The sequence below is a fragment of the Musca autumnalis genome, unplaced genomic scaffold (assembly GCF_047663935.1).
Source record: "Musca autumnalis isolate F117 unplaced genomic scaffold, ASM4766393v1 scaffold_1, whole genome shotgun sequence".
NCBI lineage: Eukaryota > Metazoa > Arthropoda > Insecta > Diptera > Muscidae > Musca > Musca autumnalis.
In genome coordinates, this window is record NW_027411644.1 from 306,016,404 (window position 1) to 306,035,366 (window position 18,963).

The 18,963-nt window shown below is 37.3% G+C and overlaps 1 protein-coding gene across 5 annotated transcripts in view; it reads right to left on the minus strand.

The window, feature by feature from the left end:
• Positions 1 to 11,588, minus strand: part of wdb (serine/threonine-protein phosphatase regulatory subunit widerborst) — a 73,202-nt gene extending 61,614 nt beyond the window's left edge. For 2 of the 5 annotated variants that reach the window (XM_073962094.1, XM_073962087.1), the window contains exons 1-3: positions 11,408 to 11,536; positions 10,825 to 10,842; positions 10,527 to 10,615 (exon numbers count right to left, since the gene is read on the minus strand). The gene's annotated coding sequence lies outside the window, so the exon portion shown is untranslated. Of the gene's footprint in view, positions 1 to 10,526; positions 10,650 to 10,824; positions 10,843 to 11,407 lie in introns of those variants that run through there. The other 3 variants (XM_073962086.1, XM_073962091.1, XM_073962093.1) reach the window with 3 other exon arrangements.
• Positions 11,589 to 18,963: the final 7,375 nt, after the last annotated feature.

Consider the following 18,963-nt stretch of genomic DNA (forward strand, 5'->3'; position numbering starts at 1 on the left):
CACCCGTTCCAGGTAAGCACAAAAACCGGGGATGTCGAGCTGCTCGAGTCCTTTGCGACATCTTTGGTGTCTGCGGTAGGGTCGGGCGGCCCGACACTTTCGGCCCTGAAGACAACGAAACAGTCAGAACCCAGGACCCCCTCAAGCATCCCCTAGTGCCTTGAGTCTTAAGGAGCTCAACCTGCGGCGTTGTTCACTGCTTGGACAGGCTAGCGTTCTACAACGGACAAGTAGTCAGATTGGACTATGCTACAGGGCGGGTGAAACTGCCCAGCAAACCAAATTTCGGATGTCTGACACATATGAAAAATTTCGGAGGCAAACTCGCACAGACTTCGTTCCGATTTCTATACGATTTTTAGTAGGGGAATTCGTTCGGATTTCGGAGAGAACGTCGGAAGTACATTTTCTTTGGGATATACCAATTATTTTCTTCCGATTTCAGTACAAATACGGATCGATATGTCGGAAACATTTTGTTTATTCGCACAACAACCATGAATATATCGAACAGCAAGGGTTTGGTTTCATTTTAGTTTGTTGTCGAAAAACAAAATGGTTGGTTATAAAATTCGCATATAAAATTTTTAAATATAAATGCAACATATAATAATTCAAGCAAGATGCGCACACGCCACAGCTATCTGCGACAAACTGAAAAGCACGAACAAGGTCCTCAATTCCCTATCCGGCAGCACTTGGGGTGCAGATAAAGAAACCTTGTTGACCACATATAACGCGAAAGGTCGGTCTGTGGTAAGCTATACGGCTCCAGTTTGGTCCCCGAGAATATGCGATACGTATTGGAAAAAGATTCAAACCTGTCAGAATGCCGACCTGAGAACAGCAACAGGGTGCCTCCTCAAGTCTTCAGTGGACCATCTAAATGAGGAGGCAAAGATTCTTCCTGGAAAGCAACATAATGAAATGCTTTCGTTGCAGTACTTGCTTGGGTGTTACCGTGAGAGCCTACCCAATCACCATCTGCTGGCTAGGCCCGACACATTCAGGCATATCAGGAAGGATATTCATGCTCTAGAGAGGGATGTCCAACAATATTGGAGAGAACCCCTAGATCAACAGGCATATCAGGCAAGTTTAAATAGTATTCACACGGATGCAGTTTCTAAGGCCATAAGCAAATATAGTGTGAATTAAGTTCTAGGAGTACATCCGCCATCTACGCAGCTGAGGAGCGCCAGCTGCGACGACAAACCAGAGTAGTTTTGGCTCAACTACTCTCAGGATATTGCAGTCGTCTAAATTCTTATTGGGCGGAAAACGATCGCGCTGTGCAAGACATCTGCCCAGTATGCGGCATGGGCCCGCACGACACAAAGCACCTTTTCAACTGTCCCGCCAAACCTACTCATCTAACTCCAGTGGATCTGTGGCTATATCCCATCGAATCAGCCATTTTCCTCGAACTGGAGATAGACCCAGAGCCAGATTGAACACAATAACGAACAACAATAAAACCACTGTTACAACAACAAAACCACTGAAAAGGAATCAAAACGATGCGAGAGGAGCTCTTAACGTTCAGTTTTTTACCCGAAGGTGTGGACCATAGCCCATATACCAACCTGATACATGACTGGATGAAATACTATGATGTACAAAGTCTGCATCAATCAGAAACTCGCAGCAAAAATTATCTTGCGGATTTGCCATTTTGGGGGGTGCCGTCAGCGTTCCTTGGAACATTTTGCTCAATATCTCAGGAAATACGGATTTGCGGAAGAAAAAAATTGTACCGTCGTATAGGGAGCCGCATGGACAACTTACTGAAACAAATTTCAAAACAATCCGAGAGGGGCTGTTAAATTTCACTTTATCCGAATTTTGTGTGGGAGGTACTCGAAGCAATGGACCAATATAGTCCATATTCGAACCCAATCTATATTTGGAAGGAATAATAGGATGTGCATAGTTTGGAACAAATCGATTGCTTCCTTCTGACCATTTTACAGACAAATTTTGAACTTTTGTGGGGGAGGTACCCGAAGGTGTGAACCGATAAGGCCCATCTTCGAACTTAAACTAAGTGTGGACAAAATATTATGGTACCCAAAATTTGGTGCGCAACAGCAAGACAGACGGACGGACATGGCTAAATCGACTCCAAATTGTCTAAAACGAATTTCGTCCAAACCCGTTATTTCGATGAGGCCTAAAGGCTGAGGGTATAATAACACAAATTAGTGTAGTTTGTACCTTAAACCAGTAAGAATGGCGATAAGTTCGGCCGACCGAACTTCTTATACCCTCCAGCACGAGTTATATGGAAGTAAAATGGAACAATTAGTTTCCTTTCATTTACGAAGAAGACTAAATACCAAATTTCAGCAATTTCGGTAAAACAATGTGGCTAACCTTCAAAATACCAAATTCGGGAGGTACCGTTCTATGGAGCAGTATCAAAACATCGATCTATATCTACACATTTCTGGCGGAAAGTTTTTAGACTCAAAGAAGACTAAATACCAAGTTTCCTATACTTCGGTAAGATAGTGTGGCCACACCCTTCATAATATCGAAAATCGGGAGGAACCGTCCTATGGGGGCTAAATGCAGGCTTGGACCAGTACCGACAAATTTTTGGGGGAAAGTTTTATACCACCAACGAAGACTAAATACCAAATGTTTGCCATTTCGGTGGGCTTGTAGCCACAACCTTCAAAATACCGAAAGTCTGGAGGTACCGTTCCATGTGGGCTATATGCAGGCGTGGACCAGCTGTACCGACAAATTTATGGGGGAAAGTTTTATATCACCAACAAAGATTAAGTACCAAATTTCAGCAATTTCGGGGGTCTATTGTGGCCACTACCTTCAAAATACCGAAAATCTGGAGGTAACGTTCTATGGGGGCTATATTAAGGCGTGGGAATATACCGACAAATTTCATATGGAATGTTTTGTACACCCAAAGAAGACTAAATACCAAATTTCAGCCATTTCGATGGATTATTGTGGCCACAAACTACAAACTACCGAAAATCGGGAGGTACATTTCTATGGGGGCTTTACCGCCAAATTTCATATGGAAACTTTTATACCCCCAATGAAGACTAAATACCAAATTTTAGCCCTTTCGGTGTCATAATGATGCTAAAGCCTTCAAAATACCGAAAATCTGGAGGTACCGTTCTATGGGGGCTCTGTTAAGGCATGGACCTGTACCGACAAATTTCTGGAGGAAAGTTATATACCCTCAACTAAGACTAAATACCAAATTTCAGCCATTTCGGTGGATTATAGTGGCCACAACCTTCAAAATACCGAAAATCTGGAGGTAACGTTCTATGGGGGCTATATGAAAGCGTGGACCTATATCGACAAATTTCTGGGGGACAGTTTTATACCCCCAACGAAGACCCAGTACCAAATTTCAGCCATTTCGGAGTGATAATGAGGCTAAAAAATACCGAAAATCGGGTGGTAGTGTTCTATGGGGTCTATATCACAGCGTGGACCGATATATCCCATTTGCAATACCAAACATCCTAGGAGTAAAAGAAACTTCTATACCAAATTACAAAGCTCTATCTTAAAAATTGCGATCTGTATCTTGATTTCAACAGACGGACGGACAGACATGTTTATATCGACTTAGAATTTTACCCTGATCAAGAATATATACTTTATTGTGTCTCTGATGAATATTTCGATGTGTTACAAACGAAATGTCAAATTTAATTATACCCTCCATATTATGGTGGAGGGTATGCAAAGCCACCGGACATAAACCTATAGTCAATTGCAGCAGCACAATGTTTTCATTAAGGCTACAATTATCCATCCATAAATAAATACTTGCGAGTACTCCGACAGTTTAACTCTATTTAAATTGTACCAGTTGAGAACCATAACCTATATTGAGGTGTCATGATCAGAATGCAGCTCATCTATCTAATGGTTTAAAATTATTCCCAACCCATTGTCAATAAATAGATAAATCTACGACTCCCATTCCTACACCGTCCATTGCAATTAATGAATTTCAGTGAAAAAGTTACTATCCCAACACAGCATATTCTACTTCAAATATCTTTTAAATGTACATACTTGATTGCAAATTAAGATAACCTACATTATTCTTGGTATCGATCTGCCATTCCAAGTACTATTTGCAAATCAAATGCACAATAATCCTCAGACTGGAAAAATAATCTCATGTCGTTTGTTTTTTTCTCAATAAGTGGAGACAATTGATCGTAATTCTTTTGATAGACAGACCGACGACATATGTACGTATGTATGTATATACAACAAAGTGACCTACTAAGATTTTGCAACTTGTTAACATGTAGAATACAACAAAGATAATAGATTCAATAAAAATTAACTATTGAAAGTGGGAGATAGTGGAAAATCAATTGTCAATATTGTCGGAGAGAAAACAATGTGAAAAACGAGCAACATTTTCATAGCCAAAGATTTTTATGAATAATGTGTATTAGAATTTTTAAATCACAAACGTATTTTTTTATCGTCCTGATCATAAAATTGTTCTTTGCCAATGGAATTTTGTGAACGAATATTCTTTGTCATGAATAATATTATGTTATGTTTTTATCGATGTTTATTTTCAACTTGGGGACATTTATTACGAAATCTGTAAAACTAAAGTAATAATAAATATGAAGTAAAAAAGAAATGTAAAACCAGAAAGGAAACAGTCTGGACGAGAGCGAACATATGTTACGCTACACAACTGGGGCCTAATTACGACATTCGATTCGATATCATTTGCTCGCGAATGAAAAAATCGAACGATTAAACCCTATTCGCACCACCAATCGTACATTTACTAAGGTAGATGCATTAGCAATTTGTCACAACAACGTCAAAAAGCTTTACAAAAATAAATCATTTCGTACATTTTTCTAGCACACCTTTATTTTGAAATTATTACGCAAAGTATTATTTAACATTTTCAGCAAACATTTTTAGTTTTTGTTTAAAAATAAACACATTTTTTACCATCTACTTTCTTAATGTTCTTTGAAGAACACAGGTTTTCATAGTTCGATTTTTCCATTCACGAGCAAATACTCGAATTGAATGTCGTAATTAGGCCCCTGCTCCGACGACGAGTGATAGTTTAAAACACAGCGACTTAGGTTAGGTTGAAAAGAGGGACGATATAAGAATCGCCACATGCCCGTATGGACATACACTTAAGCCAGTATAGGCCTGTTGTGCGCTCTAATTGCGGAAGCCTAAGGGGAATAAATTTTTTATTGCTTAATTTATTGAAAGAAAATAAATTTGTCAGTTAAGAAATTCTGTGCCATTGACATAATCTCTTAAGTTTTTGAACTCGCTTGCACTAATTTGGTAGAGTTCTAGTATAGTGTTATTTCCTAGAAATTGGTTTCTTAGCGTCGCGAAGGCTGGGCAATGACAGAGATAGTGTTCCAACGTTTCGTCGTCCTCTCGGCATGCTCTGCATTCGCTGCTTTCTGTACAACCAATTTTGTGCAGGTGTGCTTGTAGCCCTAGGTGTCCTGTAAGGATGCCTGTCAGTCTTCTAATGTCCTTTTTACTCATTTGAAGGTTTGCCCAGAAGATTTTTGTATTTTCCCTTTCTCTTCAGTGTTCCAGAGGGATGTATTGGCGTTTTCTGCCCATGCCTTTAACTCTAGACGCGCCGCTTTTAAAGGCTTAGCGTTATCTAGGCTTATCGTCGTGGGAAGAAGTTAAATGTATTTGTAACAATAGAATAGAATGGAATTTTCTTGTAAATGCCCTATGTTCCCAAGTGGAATGAATAAAGGAAAAAAAGGCTTATCGTAATTTGTTCCCTGGCTTGCCTTGCCAATGAGTTAGTTATCTCATTATCCCTAATCCCTTTTTGTCCTGGTACCCATATAATGTTAACCGTTGATTGATTTTTTACACTGCAGGAAAGTTTTTGATTTCACCGTCTTATGATGTTTACAGTGATTGACCTTGTGTTAGCATTAAACCAGTTCAGACACTCTGTGATCGCTCGGATTTCGACCTGTAGGATTGTGTTATGATCCGGCAGTCGAAGGGAGATTCTAGTTTCCTGGTTTTCGATATATAGACCCAGACCCGTTCTCCCCCCCTAGAACGGCCCCATCTGTGAACCCACAGCTTCCAGTTGGCATCCGTTCCAGGGTTCCATCGATCCACATGTCCCTGTCCGGTATTAAAATTTCACACAAGGCGGATTCAATTGTTTCAGGTATACGGTCTGATACAATATGATCTATTGACTCACCCGTTGTAACCTGTAATATGCTTTGGTGGTATGTTTGGTGGTCTCTTACGATCTACTCGCTCATCGACTTAAGTCTTATAGCTGCGATGGCTGCCTCATACTTAACCTGAATTTCTATTGGGTGGACAAATAAAATTGTCTCTAAAGCCCTAGTTGGTGTAGCTCTCATTGCCCCACTAATACTTAAGCAGCACGTTCTTTGGACTTTTTGCAGTACTTTTACGTTGCATTTCTTGTCCGTAGCTGTCCACCATACCACAGAAGCGTACGTTAGAATCGGTCTAATTACGCTTCTGTATAACCAGTGTGTCATCCTAGGATTGAAACCCCATTTTGAGCCTATAGCCCTTTTGCAGGTTGACCAACATCTGTGGGCTTTATTAGCCCTTTCCTGAATATGGTCTCTCCATTTAAGTTTCCTGTCTAGAATTACTCACAGGTACTTAATTGTTGGAGAAATGTTTATCATCTTATCTAGGAAAACGGGTTCTTCGCAAGCTCCTATTTTCGATTTCCTAGTGAATAGACATAGCTGTGTTTTTTCCGGGTTGACATTTAGACCTCTCGGTCTTGCCCAGTTGTACGCTATTTTTAGAGCCGTTTCGGCCCTTCTACAGAGTATATTTGGATTCTTTCCCCTAAGAAGTATTATAACGTCGTCTGCATAGCAGATGGGTTCAAATCTCTCCTTGGTTAAGATCCTTAGTAGACTATTTATGGTGGTGTATTCCCCCCTGTGACGTCCCCTGACCAACTTTGTCTCTTTTTGTTACGTCTTGTAGCGCGCAGCTTATCCATCTATTCCTTAGCATGTGGTCTATCCAGTGCCTCAAGGCCCGGTTTACCTGAAACTCGTCTAAGGAGTGGATTAGCGTTTCGATGCTGACGTTGTTGAACGACGTCGATGCAAACTGCGAGTGTATACATCTTCTTCTCAACACACAGCGACTTAAGAATCAAGAATTTCAATTAAGATTGGCGAAACAAGTTGAGTTATGCTACCCACCCTCATAGTTCCCGAGGTATGCTAATTGGAAGGATGGTCCCACTACTGAAGCCAATCAAGGATGCTATACAGGATGGCGTAGCAAAGACTCTTGAAGCCTTAAGGCCTCGACACATAAGAAGCAGGGCATTCTTGCTGAAGACAGACCTAGTTCGGCCAAAAAAAAAAGATTTCAGAATAAAATTTGAATTAGGTCGAAATTAGTCTTTTAGTCATTTAAGAGGTATGACTTAAGCAAGAATGCCATGCTTTTTATGTGTCGAAGCCTTTAGTCCTCCCCAGCGTCAGAAATAGCTACCCAGTTGGCTTATCAAAAGCCATTGATACTGTCAAACAATCTACGCTGACAACGACAACGAGCAGAAAAGCCTCCGGCCAAGTTTACATGTGAGTGGACGCCAGTCGTACATAGAATTCAGGTGCAAGAAGTCTCAACCCCGCAGAGTGGAACAGGGAGTTCCAAAAGGTGGGGTGATATCTCCGGAACTGTTTAACCTCTACCTCTCATGCATTCCGCCCTCTCCAGATGGCATAGAGATAGTAACGTATGCGGACGATTATACGATCTTGGCGTCAGGTACCTTCCCTGGTGACATCTATCAGAGACTGCACTCCTATTTAACCGATCTTACCAACTTTTTTCCATGCGCCACTAAATCTACGGCCACTCTGTTCACCACATTGACTGCGCAGTTTGGAAGAGTGTTGAATGTCGTGGTGGTTGGTAGCAGAGTTCACATTCTTGGGGTCACATTCGAAACTATGTTCAAGTCGTGCGCATGTCACAGCTATCTGTAGCTTAGATGTAGGAAGAAGGTCGTAAACGTATCTAGCCGGCAGTAATTGGGGTGCGGATAAAGGGACTTTGTTGACCACATATAACCATTATGGTCCGCGGATATAAGCGTAATGCGATAAAAAAGTATTCAAACCTGTCAAAATATACATGAGGTACACCAACTCAATGGCAGGCTTTCGTTGCAGTACTTGCTCGGGTGTTACCGTGAGAGCCAATCACCATCTTGTGGGTAGGTCCGACAAACCAGGTGCTTTAGGGAGGGTATCCACGCTCTAGAGGAATAGGTCCAACGATACAAGAGAGAACCTATTAATGAGCCTGATCAATGTAAGTCGTCACGACAAACCACAGTAGTTTTGGCTCCTTACGCTCGGGATGGTGCTGCAAGGATCGATGACACCATGCGAAACAGTATGCGGCACAGGCCCGCACGACACACTACACATTTTCAACTGCCCTGCCAAGCCTACTCAACTAACTCCATTGTTACATCCCATCGAAGCAGCCACATTCCTAGAACTGGAAATAGACCCAGAGCCAGATTAAGCAGGAACACGAGCATACAAACATATCAAATAGGGAAAATTTTCTTAAATAGCAAGTATCCTCTAAATAGCCGGACAGGTGCTAATTTCGGGCACGGGAACGAAATATCTTTTAAATTGTAATTAGCTTTCTCTAAGTAGACAGCATTTAACAAGGCAATTTTCGCAACTTCAGAGATCCATACCTCCGGAAGTATGGACTTTCGCAACAAATGTTATGTATATTTGTGGTCAGAGTGTAGAGACCTGACATGTTACCCCAAAAGCTCTAAAAAATCTACAGTGACCAACTAAAGTACCTTATGGCCACGATGACAATCGAAAGGAATGACTCCGACACTTTTGCGCTTGAAAACGTTGAAACTTTTTTACTTGTTAAATGTAAAAATATTCATACTGACCTTCTCTGAAAGTAGTTTAGTTAAGACACCGGTATAGGAACTTAATATCAAAAGGTATTTTTTTTTTAATTTTAAACCGATCTGAATGCCACGAGTTTTGCAAAATAAAAGTACATTTTCGTTTATAGCCCCTTCGGAATAGCAAGTAAATTAATTGTCGATAGCTAAGCTAATGATGCGAAGAAGCAATGTGTTCTTTTCAAAAAAGGTCCACTTGTTTAATGTTAATTATTTCATTATTCAATATTTTATCAATGAATTGAAATAAATAGTTCTTTATGCCTGTATCTGTGTGTTCCGTTAATTGTTTATTGTTTCAAAAATATAAATATTTTTAGTCGATATTGTGGTGGGAGCTTCTGTAAAGAAAATAGCTCAAGGAAAACAATGTCAATAACAAAAGGTGAAAACAAAATTAAAATATAACAACGACAATCGAAAAAAAAGCAACACAAAGATAGAGAGACAGGTGGGTCGGTCTGGAACACAACAAAAATTGTGTGAGAATTTATGACACTTCCTAAAGGAATGTATATCAACAATGGAGGGAGAATGAACAACACAAAAAACAACACAAGATGATATTTATAGAAACACTGATCTTTTATACGGAAATTATCAAGTTCAGTTTCAAAAATAACAACATTCTATGAAAAAATGGTCTGTGAGTGTGTATTTATGCGTGGGCGGATTAGTAGTAGGTATAAACTAAATGCAAAATAATAACAATAATTATTAACAAAAGGTGGTAACAAATTTCAAATTTACTCGAAAGTCATTTAAGTTTGCAACTGGACAACCACCGGCTGATTAGCTGGCAGACTAGCCAGCCAGTTAGCTATTCATGGAGTTGAGACCTACATAATTGTTTGTCATTTCATTAATTCTTCGCCGTTGTTGTCGTTTCGATTAGTGTCATTTACATTTGCTTATTGCTGTCCACATTTTGGCATTTGAAGCAGCACAGCGCACAAACATTCATTTATTTATATGTTTGTTTTGTCCATAAATTGTACTTGCACTTTTGTTAAGCTTTAGCTACATATACCTAATATTGGGGTCTATTTCCATACAGAGTACACACAACAGAAGGAGGAGGGCAACCAACCAGTGACGATGGACGATGGCGACAACGGTAGGCGAAGTGATGGACAAACGAGCATTTTTTCTTTCTCTATGTTTTTTGTTAATCGGTCAATGTTCGCTTGTTAATATTTTTATTGTCGTTTATCTTCTGCCTACTATTTTTCTTTTTTCTATGAATACAAAAATGCACAATTAAATTGCCTGTAAAATTGTTTGGAACGGGAGGTGGGGAGTGGACTATATATGTAACATAACTATACAGACGACGTTTGATCGGTCGGTCATTCGCTCACTTTTCCAAAGTAATTTAGCAATAATTTGTTGTATGCACACAACACAAAAGCAAGCCTACAATCTTAGTGGTGCTAAGCAAAAAAAGAAGAAACAATTGATTTGTGTGACTGTGTCTCAAACATTCAAGCAAATTACTTACCAAATCATTAGCAATCTTTGTGGGGACCCAAACGAGTCATTTGATTGTTTATCGACAATTGACAACTTCTCCTGATTAACTGGTGATATCTGTAAGAATTGGGAACAGCTTTGTTTGATTTACTTGGTGTCGGAAAAATGTTTTAAAGATTATTAAAATTTATGGTATTATATTTATAAATTCCCTGTGCTGATTCCCTGCATATATGAGATCAGGCAATCCAACCGACGAGAGTTAGTTATCTTTGCTGAATTATTGTTTTATGCGTTTGAATTTTTTTTTTTTTTTTTTTTGTTACTTTGCGTTTGCCGTATAGCTACAAAATTAGATTTCAAGAAAATGATTAATTGCAATTTATTTCGTCACTTTTTATTTTATTTCTTGCTTTTTTCTTCGTAATGAGACATCAGGAAAGGAAAATCGATTTTTTTCATATTCTACTCATTTTCCGTGTCTCGGTTTCGGTCCTGCCTCACAATCCACCACTCTCTCTTTGCTAGATGGCTGGCTGGTTGGTGTGTATAATTCAAAATAGCAGTGAGGGGGAGCAAAAATATTCACACAAATTTGCACTGCAATTTATTTCTTCATTTATTTCAATCGAAAAGCAAAATTTTCCACAATTTTCTTTTGCAAAATTTTTCCTACTTTTATTTTTTCCTTTTTTTGCAAATTTCATTAATTTTTTCCAATCTTTCTTCTATTTTTTGCTTGCTTGCTTCTTTTTTTCTTTTCTCTTTCTTTTCAATTTTTTCTGGGGCACACACACAATTTTTTCTTTCTTTCTCCAAGTAACTTTTTTTTGGTTAATTGCTGTTAAATAAAAGCAAATTTATTCTTTGCGGAATTTCTTCAACAAAACAAAATTCCAAATTACACACTTTTTCGTAACCAGTTTTCACCACCAATATTGCATTGCAATTTATTATGGAATTATTAAACGTTTTAAAATTCTTTTCTATTTTCTGCGTTTTACAGAGCTTCAGTTCGAATTGGGGATCTATAAGTCGAAAAAGGAAAACCAAGAAAAGTGCTGCCAATATCTCTGACTTGTCAAAATCTGGCAATTTTCTTTTTGGGGTTGTGGTAAGCAGTATGGCGATACATTAAATTTACATCTAAAGGAGTGTTTACACTTTCTCTCAATGTCGTATGAGCTGTCACTTCTTTTATCCATTCGACATTCTCTATGTTTGTCAAAATTGCCGCCAACCATAAAACTTTCGATTTGTGCGTTTATACCTGCAAATGCTATTTTCATATGACATAACCAACAAATACAAATAAGGCCGCCATCAGACTATCTGCTTTTTCACATGTATGACATCAGCTGTTCTGTATATTAGTATACCCAAAGTGACAACATACATGTGAAAAAGCAGATGGTCTGATGGCCGCCTAACAGGGGCCTAATTACGACATTCGAATCGATGATGATACAATTACTTAGGTAGATGCCTCAGCCCAGCTGATCGAATCTAAAACGTCCAAAAAAACCTAGAAATTCGCCATGAAAAATCAAAAAAAAAACATATGATTTGGTAAATAACACTATGTTTACATTTGACATATACGCAAAATTGACAGATGAAATCGAGTGGATTTCGTAAATGTAAACATAGTATGTGTTCGCTTCCCGTACACAAAATTTATACCTGTGTTCCTTTACTTACCTGAGGTTACAATCTGTTACCATTTTTAACCTGTAAAGCGATCCTTAACCCCAAACAGTGGTAAAACTTTCTGCAGGTAAAAAATGGTAGAACGGATTTTCGACTTTTGTTTGACGATTATTTCACAATGAAGAAAAAAATGGACGAAAAACAGAACAAAAAATCGAACGCTGACAAAACTAAATTAAAAACTGTTTCTTTTTGACATTGCTACCAGATCTACCATTTTTCCGTTCCTATACTTTTCTGGTAAAATTGTTCATGAGAGAGCAATTTTGATACTTATATGAAAATCGTTTACGACTTTTACAACTTTTACTACAATTTACAATTTTCCTTCTCAGAAGTGCGATTCTCTAATTAATTTTTTGAGTAACCGACAATTGGCTTTAAGTAAAAATGCTTATAATTTCGGTAATTACCTAAGTTTCTCGGTAAGTTAGCGACGAATAAAAAGCAGTCGTAAAGTTCTAACGATAGGAAGAGTGTTGTCAACCTTTATTTGTACTTTTCATGCATAATTTTGCCTTTTATTTTTACCGATTTTTGAATGAGTTAGAGAATCGCACTACTGGTTTTGCTTTTGATATACCTCTTAAAGAAACAAAGATATTGGCTTTAAAATACATAAAACGTTGACCTTTTCTCCAAATAAGTTTTGCCCATTCTAAGGGCCATTATTATATATGATCTTTTACTACCTGATAGATTTGAAAACGCAAAATAAACCAATTTCGAGGCATTAAAAATATAATTTTTACATTAGAATTTAATCCAAAGATGCTCCTCCTTGAGATTCAATCACCACTTTTAACTTTAAGTTAACCAGAGCGCTATAAATCTGTTCGGTAAATCCAAATTATAACAAAAGAAGACTTATAATAATGGGGGTATCCCTTAAATATTATCCGACCATCATCAAAATCAATAGACTTCTTCCTCTGTGGGACCCCATTAACCCCCAATATTTCGTGACGATCCGATCACAAATACCACGTGTAGCGCGATTTCGAAAAAAAAAATTAAAAATGGAATGTATTACCGACTATTGCGATATCTCTGTTGTTTGACCACCTACGACAACCTACTTTACATCGTTGTAAAGATGAGAAATTCTACTTTTATAGTCAATCTCTGTTTGTGGAAGCTCCCCAACCAAAGCTGTGATATTTGTCATTATAATTAATATCGCAGAAATGAAAAGTTGGGTTGTATTAGCGACTATTGCGATATCTTCGTTGTTTAACCACCTACGACAATCTACTATACATCGTTGTAAAGGTGATATTTTCTAATTTCATTAAACTGCAAACTTTTTGCTAGGATATAATCCATTATAACCCAGCAGTAAGTTTGCATCCGTGGATGCAGTTTAATCAGTACAAATGTACAGTACATGTGCCGCTGGAGTACATCACCCAGCAAAAAAATTTGGAAGTTGTGCAATCGGAGTTATGATTTCACAACATCTTTCGATGTAGTCCAACAGCAGTTGCTGTAGAGATCCCTACAGAAAAAAACAGTTGGTTGATACCTACACATTTCTTCAAAAGATAAACAAGAGTGTATATATATATATTCGAACAATTTGTTATAAAATAAAGAAATAAAAACTTAAGTTGCGAACATTTTTGCTTTAATTCACGAGACGGAAATTTTTAATGGAGTGGAGTTGGAGTCCATGTCGAAAGCTGAACTAGTGATGGGAAGGCAACATAAAACCAAAGATGTCAATATTATAAGATAGGTAAAGTCAATTGTGAAAAATTAACTGTAGAGGGAGTTAAGGCCTGCGTACATAAGCTGCCTTGCCTGCTTACCTTGCTTACTTCTGATAAAAGAATAAAAAAGAAAAGGGCAACCCAGTTCGAATTTTCCTCGGCCTTCTTTATTCTTTTATTTTTATTATGTCAAAAATGAAGCAGAAAAGCGCGGCAATCAGGCAGAGCAGCTTATGTACGCAGGCCTTAAACCTCTGTTGCTATATCATAGCAACATTTTGTTAAACGAAAACTGTTACTCATTGGAATATTGACAAGAAAAACATTAAAACTCAAATTTTACGGCGTTGACTTTTGTTTTTGTATTAAATAAAAAATAAGAAATAGTGAAGAAATAAATTTCAGCCACAAAACACGACGTTAATGTTTTCTGCCGCGAGAAATGGGAATCAAAAACGATTGGCATTGCTGTTATCAATTCCAATGAGTTGTGTAGCCATCTGTAACCAAAATGTGGAACTACTAGCATATGTTTTTGGAAAATGCATTTGTTCGGGTCTTTATTGCTATACGTCTTTGATAAAACAACTTTAGGATGATGAAAGAAACTCAGATGCGCTTGGATTAAATCGAGAACGGAGGAAGTAAGCTCAAATGTGATTGAATTTAATGGAAAAATTTTTTTAATTTGTGTTTATATAATAAAGTTCATTGTGTTCTTGTTTTACACAAAAAAAAATGAATTTTATTTATTTTGGGATATTTCGCAATGGCTTGCATTTTAATTGCATCTTTGGGCTGATTAAAAATGCAATCCGAAGAGAGCCTTTAAATTCAATCCAAAACATTACATCAAAAGCTGTGATTTGGATCGAAAATGGAGTGCATCCTAGCTGTGTGCTGTGGAAGCAAAATCGAGTGCATCCTAGCTGCGCGCTCTCTTGTAAAACGGCAAATGTACTGTAAACTCGTAGTGATTCAACTGCATCCGCGGATGCAAACATTTTGCTGGGAATCCATAGTAGAATACTCGTAATAAAAGGTAGTCGGATCTGTCAAAATTTAGGTAAATACAACTCTGTATGCCTGTACTTGACCGTGTCAAATACAGAGTAACAATAATGAGACATGACGTTTCATAACAAAAACAAAATATAGTTTCTGTATTTTTTTTAAATGCTACGTACAAACATATATTTTTTGGTGAAAATAAAAAGAAAATAATCAAATCATCAAAAATATTGAAAAGTTGGTGTCTTAATTGAACGAAATCAGTTTGTGCTTCAATATAAGTGTTAGTTCCATCTAAACATGGCAAATTCTTCATCCCAGCTGTAGAAGTTCTTATTTATTTTTACAGGAGGACGCACATAGAAACTTTGCACGTCGTAAAAATTCTTCTAAACGCACATCAACCTCCCAGGGAGTCTATATCGGAAAACATCCCTACAGAAAAAAACAGTTGCTTGATCCCTGCACATTTTTGCGGTAATTCACGAGACGGACATTTTTAATGGAGTGGAGTTGGAGTCCACTTCGAAAGCTGAACTAGTGATGGGAAGGCAACATAAAAAAACTTTAGGATGATGAAAGAAAATCGGATGCACTTGGATTAAATCGAGAACGGAGGAAGTAATGCTTGGTTTATATTTACGAAATCCACTCGATTTCAACTGTCAATTCCTTTGCGTATACGTCAAATCAAAACTCATCTGAAATCCATTTGATTTCATTTGACATTTAAGTAATGTAATTGACAGCTGAAAACGAGTGGATTTCGTAAATGTAAACCAAGCATAAGCTCAAATGTGATTGAATTTAATGGACACTTTTTTGAATTTGTGTTTATATAATAAAGTTCTTTAGACGGATAAAAACACAATCCGAAGAATGCCTTTAAATTCAATCCAAAGCACTGCATTTAAAGCCGTGGTTTGGATCGAAAATGGAGTACATCCTAGCTGAGCGCTCTTGTAAAATTCATAAATGAATTCATAGGAAAAGATGTACTCCAACAGCGATTGTACTATACATTTGTAGTGATTAAACGGCATCCGCGGATGCAAACTTTTTGTTGGGTATTGATTGTCAAAAACCCAAAACATGCCTGTGTGACGTAGGCGTCCAGATAACTGAAAAAACAGTTGTAAAGTTATGAATGAAAATCGTCGATTTCGTTTTGTTTTCTGTTCACATATTTTGTTTTTGTTAATGTTATTTTGTTTTAAATACATTTCAATTACTATCTCACACATTTTTACAAAAATGTCAAAAATTTGTTAACCCGACTGTCTGTGAAAAAATTATGGACAGCTGGAAGACAGCCGAAAAATGTATGTATGGCTGTGTTTAGACACACAAATTTCTCGGGAAAGTAAATTGAGTTTTTTGGGAGACAGCGGGGAGAAAAGAGCTCCTCAATACTCTTTCGTACCCCCTATTGCCTAAAAACTGAATTTACACTGACTATGTGTTAGTAAATCAGAGTTGTATTTGAAGACAGTCTGCCTTGTGTAAACGCCTAGTCGATGGTCAGACTAGCAAGGTTTCTTGAAACCAATTTCATTAAAGTTTCGTTAGTGTCCACACACGTTAACGTGAAATTTAAGATTTTTGCGTGTCCTCTTAATTTTACCATTCGTGTTTGTTCTGTTTCTCATACCAATAAAAAGAAAACAAACATAAATAAACTAAAAAACTGAAGCATTGTGGCGTTTTTTATTGGGATAGCGTTAGCAATTTTGTTTTTTCAAAATAGTCTGGCTTAATCCCATTGTTGTTGTTTTAATATTTTAAACAACTATTTTATTAGTGGAAAAGATTTGGCATTGTTCGCCAAGGGGTAAGGCAGGGAATACCATGGTACAATAATTTGGAAGGTAGGTCAGGTTCGAACAAATTGTGAAAAACAAGGCCTGGGTGTATTTGCTTATTCTGTCAGAATTACGATAACTGAATATGCAACAGGTTGTACTGTTTATTTGATATTTTGGATCATTAACTAAAAAACGCGAAAAATGAATGGTAGAGTAAGTTTTCTTTACAGAGTCAGCTTCTGTATATGTTCAAAAGTTTGTTTCATCACAATGTTGTAATAAATATAAATAAGACATGTTATAATAACAATTTTCATTTCGACTGAATTTTAATATGTATAAAATATTTTGTCATATTTTTCAAAACCATACACATATATACACAATTTTTGTATGCTGATTTGAAAGAATAAGCAAACCAATAGAAAAAAATTGTATTCAGCTGTTTGCTATGTCCTACCTTGTAATGATTCTACCATGGGGAATACTATAGTTTCGATCCACGCCACTGGATCTCATCAGTTCCCTTGTTTCTTGTTTGGATATTCTCCACCGAAGTTATTTTTCAATAACTTCTTCAACAAGAAACTTTTTATACCCAAACATCAATCGTCAGCTCGAAGTATAAAGGTAAGCAAAGAAAAAAGTTCAATGAGAAGTTTTTCCTTGGCAACCTCATACAACTCCGACGAAAGTGTCTGCGAAAACAATTCAAACCTCTTCCACTTGTATGTGTCGTCGAATTTCGACAAATGCACACACCAAAATTTGGTTGGTCTGCTTTACAGCAAAAAAACAACAAAATAATTAACATTAATAAATAAATTAATATTAATAGCTAATTTTTTTTACTATTTCATTAATTAAATGTTTTTATTAAATCTTTTTATGTTTGTTTTGATGTTAACGTTTGCTTGAGAAAATAAAAATGAAAGAAAAAAACTTGCAACGAATAACAAGAAGAGACAACACAACAAACACAGAAAACCATGTACATGGGTTTCACTACTTCATACCCCTCGCCTTTAAACTTGACGTCGCCATGTTGAAATCGTGCTAGTCTGACCATCAACCTAGTACGTCACACAGGGAAGTTTTTGGTTTTTGACAATCAATACATGTACTCTACTGTCCTGTCATGTGTAAACGAAGGGTTTCTCTTACTAGCCGTTTACACCAGACAGTTTGTCTTCAAATACAACTCTGATTTACTAACACATACATACATTTGTCGGCTGTCTTCAAGCTGTCCATCATTTTTCACAGACAGTAAGTTTGAATTGTTACTTTTTAGTGCAAAAAACTATAGCCCTTGGCACATACGGTCCGTTTAGTGACACGTTGGGACATGCGTTGTCCCAAAACAGTTAAATTATGTTTAACTTTAAAGCGTCAGCCACATTGTTGTTTTTCAAAAAACTTGGCATCACTTACAGTTTTTCATGTGGTTGTTATACCGCGACGCTCAACGCATCGTATGTGCCTAGCGCTTATCAGTTTTTAAATATCACAAAAAATTGCTTCTTGCCGTACGTACCAATTTATGGATTATTTTTCAATTTCATTTGAAAAATGACAAATGAATTATAAAAGCGCAAGCGTTGCCATATCAGATTTTTCTAATGACTCTACCTCTATTATGGCCCGGCACATACGGTACGTTGTGCGTTGCGTCACGCGTTAAAAACAACAACCACATGCAAAAAATGTAAGTGATGCCAAGTTTGTTCTTGAAGTTTTCATGTGGTTGTTGTAACGCGACGCACAACGTACCGTATGTGCCGGGGCCATTAGTATGCCATGCCTATTCGAAGGTCAAACTAGCGCTGCTTCAACATGGCGACTTCAAGTTTATTGGCGAGGGGTACCAAATAGTGAAACATGGTTTTCTGTGTTTGCCATATTGCTTTGTTTGGTTATTCGTAATTTGTTATCCCATACAAAATACTCGTGCCAAACTTTAAATTTCAATTTAACTGCATTTGTGTGTGGACACTAATGAAACTTCAAAAGAGATTTGAAGAAAAAACGTTTCAATTGAAACGCTCTAGTGTGACCTTCGACCAATGTATGCAAACTTTTTGCTGGGACGATACAGAACTGCAACAATTTCAAGTGTGGCCAACACACTCAATGCTGTGCTCGAATATTGTTGATTGGCATCATTTTTCAATGTATTGGCACCATTTTCATGATTTCTCTTTTAACCACTCTTTATTTGATATCC